We start from the raw sequence: 6,614 nt of genomic DNA, 5'->3' as shown, positions 1-6,614 counted from the left end.
AAAAAAAAAAAAAAAAAAAAAAAAAGAATTGCATTTTAAAGCTATGCAAGCAACCCAAATCATAAGATTCATATACTTAGAAATATACATTAAGAAAATATGAAAGTTCTCTTATCATGTCCCTCTCCAGAAATATGAATTGTATCATATATTTTTCCATTCTTTTTTCTATTTGTTTTGCATCTTAATATAATTTGAATGATACACATGTCTTTTACACTTAAAAAAATAAAATGATTGTTTTGGTGATTTCGGTGTCAGTGCTTGACATTTTATGACGTGGATAAACTGTAATTAGTTACCTACTTTTCAATTGCTGGATACTTGGGTTATTACTTTTTGCTGTTATAGTTTATATTGAACTATATATTCTTGCATATGTAAGTTTTCTAGTAAGAGATTTCTAAAGGTACAATTAATGAGTCAAAGGATATGCACGTTTGAAATTTTGGTAGTCTTATATCATTTTGTAAAATGACATCACAAATTTGTACTCCCAATAGAAGCTGCCTTAAGTGCCCATTTCTCTGTGCTTTCACTTAGTCTAGCATTTAGATTTTTGCCCATTGGATGCCAAACTAAGCAAAACAACTCTCCTTAATCAACTCTCCTTATGCTTCAGTAAAGATGATCAGAGAATATGTTCATGTATTTTATGCTTTTGAGATTGTTTTGGGGGGATGATTTAACACATGGTCAATTTTTGAGCTGTTTATTGATTATATTATGTTGGAGTTGTGTGTGTATGTGCACCTTTATATATTTAGATTTATATATTCAAGTTTATTAAAACCCTTTATGTTCATCTTTTCTTCCTATTTGAAATTTAGACTTTTGAGAAGGTCTGATCACACAATGGCTATGAAAGTAATTTTTTATTTTTTATATCAGTTTTTGCATTTTATATTTTACAACTGTGTTAATCAGATACATACTTTGTGCCCAACAGTTTAGCTAGTTGCATATTTTGTCAATAGATTCTACTCTTTTTATTTGATGTTATATTTCTTATATTTCTAATTTGCCTTACATGAATATTGCTGTTTACTTATTAAAATTACTGACTTCTTACATATTTTTTGCGTTTCTTTAATTTCACTGTCCTATGTCCTTTTATCTTAAGTATAATGTCTTCTTAACATGTAAGGCCAGGGGTTTAGCTCAGTGGTGCCGCCGCCTGCCTCGCAAGCGCAAGGACCCGAGATCGATCTCCAGTACCAAAAACAAAAACAAAAAACATGCATCTTGTGAAATACAAGTAGTGGACATTTTAAAAATCCAGTGTGTGAGTCTCATTATTTTAATAATGAATTTGATTGATTCATATTTATTGTTACCACTAATACTATAGAATATAATCTGCTTCCTCCTGCCCCCCTGTAGTGCTGGAGATTGAATCCAGGACCTTTGTATTGGGCTATATCTCCAGGCCTTTCAAAATTTATTTATTTTTAAAATTTTGAAATGGGTCTTGCTAAATTGCGAAATTGCCCATGCTAATCTCAAATTGGCTGTCTTCCTGCTTCACCCTCTCAGAATGGTAAGATGATAGCCGTGTACCACCATAGCCAGCTTAGTCTACTATCTTTTAGATTAGTTGCCTTCTCTGTGTCATTTCTTTTCTCTACTGGTTTGGAAGTAAAAGTTATCCCTTTCAAAGCTATTTTTCTGGTTAATCTTAAAAATTTAATATACATAGTTAAATTAATTCCTTTTTACTGTCAATGTCTGGATTTATCTGATATCTGTACTCTTCACTAGAACAAGAAAGAGTTTCACATTGTTCTTCTCCTTCTTCTTCTTCCCTCTCTTACCTACTTCCTTCCTAGGGTTGAGATCATCTATAATTCTAGTCCTGATGACTGCTTTTCTTTTTTAGATATCAAACCAATGATCTACCCCATATTTTTACTTCTTACTGTCATACAACATGACTATAAATGCTTTTCTTTGTGTGTTAGCTTTTTTGTTATTGAAAAGAGGAATTGCATTTAGTACTCTTCTTCATGGCATTGCTCCACCCAGTGGTGTCTGATGGTTTGATTAGAACTCCAGCCCTAAGGTGGGAATTCCTTGCCAACTACCTTGTCTTCTCTGCTCATCCTGACAAATGCTTGTAAAAAAGACCTTAAAACATGCCGTTTGTATGTATGCAATGATACACAGTGTTCTGGTCATCTTTATATATGATAATTACAGTTTATTGATTGGTGGCTGTAGACTCTTGGTCCATAGTCTGTCTTCATGGATTAATGAAAGACAACTAAAAGGATATGGTAGTCTGGATGTGTCTTTTTGTCTTTTAGCAACTTAATGATGTAGTCATAGACTCAGTTATGGTGATATATCTTGTGTTTGTTATATGTGAAACCTTCACAGAACATTGCCTTCTTGAGGAGTATTAAAAGAATTTGATCTATTTGCTCTATTATTTACTCATTATTAACAAATTCCCATGACTCTGGAAATGATTATAGTCAGTCATGTTCTGCTGTATCTGATTAGTAGACTCCCCTACCCCTTTAAACGCCAGATATCTTGGAGAAAAGTTGATATCTAATAAATGAATTTGATTAGTTTACCTGTTGTGTAAAAGTACTTCTGTTGTGCTTTTCCTTCTGCTATATTTGGCTCTCTTTCCCCCAAGGTAGGAAAGACCTTTTGCAATTGGGTAAACGTGCTGTGAGTTACTTGCTTTTGTCCTTTAAGGACGTTAGTGTCTTCCATTTTTGGGGCATGACTGAGCAAACTCTAGACTCTAGCATATTTTTGACACATGAGGTAGTGCATTAACTATTTTAGTCCAGTTGGCTAGAATTCTTTTCTAGTGGAAGTATGGATTGCCAGATGGTAGTCTAAAAGAGGAAAATAGCAAATATAACCATGGTTTTATTTCCTTGAACATTCACAAAAAAAGTGGCACATGGTATTTTTAGAATGTTCTTTCTTTCTAGCAATCTTTTCCAACATTTTGAAGTGTGTTGTTTTTTCATCCCTTTCCTTCTTGCTCCAACTAGTTTCACATGTTGAAGAGCACGAATAGTTTTTTATCATTTTAGATTTTGTATTCTTTTTTTTATCTATAGGCGCATATTCTATCCATACATACTCTTTGTGTATCAGCATTTAGAGCCTATGTATTAATGTTTTAGCTCTGGACTCTAAACTTCTGTAGTATATGCCAGTTTGTCTCTTCATCTGTGGCCTCCAATTCTCTATACTGAGGAGATTTTGTTCCTCCAAGGACATATGAGGATATCTAGAGACATTTTTGGTTACAGCTTGGAGGACTGCTGTCATCTAATAAATAAACAGGAATTCCCTGCACATCCTATAATGAATCCGACAGCCCTTGCCCAGGCAACAAAGAATTTTCTGGCCCCAAATGCCAGTAGTACCAAAATCGAAATCCTGTTCTGCAGTGTCTGTTGAAGTTAAACTGTTTCTGTATGGCGTAGCTGACAATTTTCTTAAAATTACTATTAGATCAGCAGTAAGAGAAATTCAATTATGGTATGAACCAAAATCACTATAACTTCACATGTTAACTTTGTTAGAATAAACAGAATAAATGGTGAAATATATTAGAAATGTTTATTGTTATCGTTCTCTTTTTCTGTAAGAGAAATGATTCTTTTAGTTATATACCCTGAAGGTAATATGGTTGTTCTATTTTTAATTTTTTGAGATGGTTTTGTAATGTTTTCCATAGCAGTTATAGCACTATTCACACTTTTCATATCCATAAACAGTGCACATTTCTAATTTCTCCATATCCTTGGTAATATTTATTTTCTGGAGATTGAACTTGGGTCCTTGTACTTGTGAGGCAGGAGGTAGAACTACTGAGCTAAATCCCCAGCCCCCCATCCCTTCTGTTTCTTTTTGATACTGTACCCTAATAAGGCAGAGGCTATCATTGCTTGAAATACTTTGGTGATAAATTAGGTTTTTGTCTATATTTAGAGGAATTTGTTTTTTCAGTTGACAAACATAAAACAAACTTAATGTTAATTTATGATAATTTTGCATTCAATAGAATATCTAAAAACCTATTTAATAATTATATAACCTGGTAACAAACATAGTGTTAACTTCTTTGAATAATTTTCAATATGACAGTAGAATATGTGAAACAATTAGAGAGTGAATGAATAAATAATGTTGTCATTAAACCCTAAACAGCTTACTAAATCATCTCAAGGAAATGTTTATTGCACTTCCTACATAGAAGTCGCAAAGAGACTTTGCAAAGTAGAAGAAACTTAAGTTCCAGACATGGATTTGTCCAAGTTTTATATTTTACATATGAGGAAACTGAATACCAAAAGTAGAAATAACTTTAGGCAGTCAGTTAGTTTATCTGTGATAGAAGCAGAATTAGAGTTCTATAAAATTTTAGTTCTGAAAATGCCACTATAAATGTGTAGTTTCTTTCTTTTTTTGCGTGGGGGATTGAACTCAGGTCCTTGTGCTTGCAAGGCAGAGGTGGCAGAACCATTGAGGTAAATCCCCAGCCCTAAATGTGTATTTTCCTTAAGAAAATTTCTCCTGATTGTTTTAGGTATCAGTACCTTTGTAATTCTCCAAAATATGCAGTTTAGTATACTATATTTTTATAATGTTTGCATATTTTAATATATAACATCAGTAGCAGAAACTTCTGATTTATAATATGTTCATATCAGGTATTATGTGTCAGAATTTGAAGATAGAAGTGTTGATTTTTTGCTCAGTGCATTAGCTTGTTAGAGCAGGAATCCACAGAATAGAAGTTAGTCAAAAAAAACATAAGTAAACCGTACCTTTTGGAAAAATAGAAAGGGTTCCTTAGATATCTCTTTATATGTTAATGTGAGAGTACTGTATTGTCACCAAAATGTTCATCTAGAAACCATTCTTCATTATGAAGCAAGTTCAGAACTCATTTCTACATTTGTAATTGGAAAAATTCCTCCTTTGGACTATTTAAGTACAGTGGTCTCCACTAAACTTACTTTATTTGGATTCACTAGCCATGCATCCATTTGTAATCATTAAAGAGGAGACAGGAAATAAGACTATTGTGCTCAATAAATGTAAGCTTTTCCCCTAGAGACTCCAGCTTTCCTATAAAGAGCACTTCATCTCTTGGGATTGCTTCCTTTAGGATGTGGTTTTCTATTCCTAATAAAAGACTGTGAGACAGGTATAGACATGACTTGTGGGGGTGAAAGGAGGAAGGGACCTGGGATTGGCAGAAGAAAGGTAAATGTGCATATGAAGTTGTTTCTTTGTTCTTAAAAATGTTTTCTGACCACATGTGAGGTATTTCTGAGTCAGACCTGAAGTGTTACCTTATCTTTCACCTTAGAAAAGTTTGATTTTTTTTTTCTTTTGTATTGCTACCTACTGTACTGGGTATTGTAAGTGACTCCAAAACAGAACAAAGATTTCTGCCATAAAGGAATTTCACAGTTAAGACCACATAGTACGCACACACACACACACACACACACACACACACAGCCCTTTTAAAAGACCAGAACTTATGTAATGCTAATAGTCTTTGTGCCGCAGTAACACCTAAAATTGGGTAATTTACATATAAAAACCAAAAAATACCTGACATTGGGTAACTTATTTCCCACAGTTTCAGTGGATGGAAGTCCAAGACCAAAGTGCCAACAAATTCAGTAAAGGCTGGTGAGGGCTCAGACTCTGTTTCCAGTTTCTGCTTTTTACTACACCCGTACATTATGTTGAATGCTGTGACTTCACATAATATAAGGGCAAAAGTGCCCACCTAGAAGACTGTAGACCTTTTATAATACACTAGTTCTATGCATGAGAACAGAATTCTCATAGTTCAAATATTATAGGCCCCATCTGTCAATATTCTTGCATTTGGGGAGGAAATTTCAACATGAACTTTAGAAGAGACACAAACATTCATAGCACAGCAATTGATTTTCCTGGAGAACAGTATTCATCAGCTGAATTAAATAGAACAAAAGGTGTAAAATATCCTCTTCCACCTCTTTTCCTCTCTGATAAAAGCTGAAAAGTTCTGGGCAGAGAAAGAGTACACATGATCCTGTGCTAGGACTTCCAGTAGACTACAGCTGATGGAGGAGTATGTGGCTCATAGAGGGGTGGAGGAAGTGAGGGGCAGGTTTCATCCTCTAATGGATTCTATTTTATCTGTAATGTAGAAACTTCAGAGGTATGAGGCCTAAGGCAGAAAGTGGTTTTAATGATCATTTGGAGAGGAAGTGAGTAAGATGACCAGGGATGTATGGGATTGCTAGGTATTGCTCATTGTCCAGCTGAGGGTTGTGATCATGGATTTATAATGATGTTAATCTTTCTTATGGTGTGGCTTTTTCTAGCTTATCCTACTGAGTATCAACACAAAGAAAGAAAATAGTTGGGTCCATTGGGATTAAAGTTTTGTTGTTTCCTTGCAAAGAATATTGTGTTATTCTTCTATTATTAAATGATAGACTGCAGAAAGTTTGTGCCCTGTTTTAATAAATATTAAGAATTGGAGGGCCAGGGATTTGGCTCAGTGGTTCCACCACCTTCCTCACAAGTGCAAGGACCTGAGTTCGATCCCCTGTACCCAAAAAAAA

The 6,614-nt window shown here is 34.2% G+C and overlaps 1 protein-coding gene across 3 annotated transcripts in view; it reads left to right on the top strand.

Moving 5' to 3' along the window:
- Ube3d (ubiquitin protein ligase E3D) overlaps positions 1-6,614 on the top strand; it is a 150,394-nt gene that overhangs the window by 36,614 nt on the left and 107,166 nt on the right. The gene's annotated exons all lie outside the window — the stretch shown is intronic.

This window comes from Fukomys damarensis, unplaced genomic scaffold (assembly GCF_012274545.1).
Source record: "Fukomys damarensis isolate Sample0158 unplaced genomic scaffold, DMR_v1.0_HiC HiC_scaffold_14, whole genome shotgun sequence".
Classification (NCBI taxonomy): Eukaryota; Metazoa; Chordata; class Mammalia; order Rodentia; family Bathyergidae; genus Fukomys; species Fukomys damarensis.
This window is presented reverse-complemented; position numbering and strand designations above follow the sequence as displayed.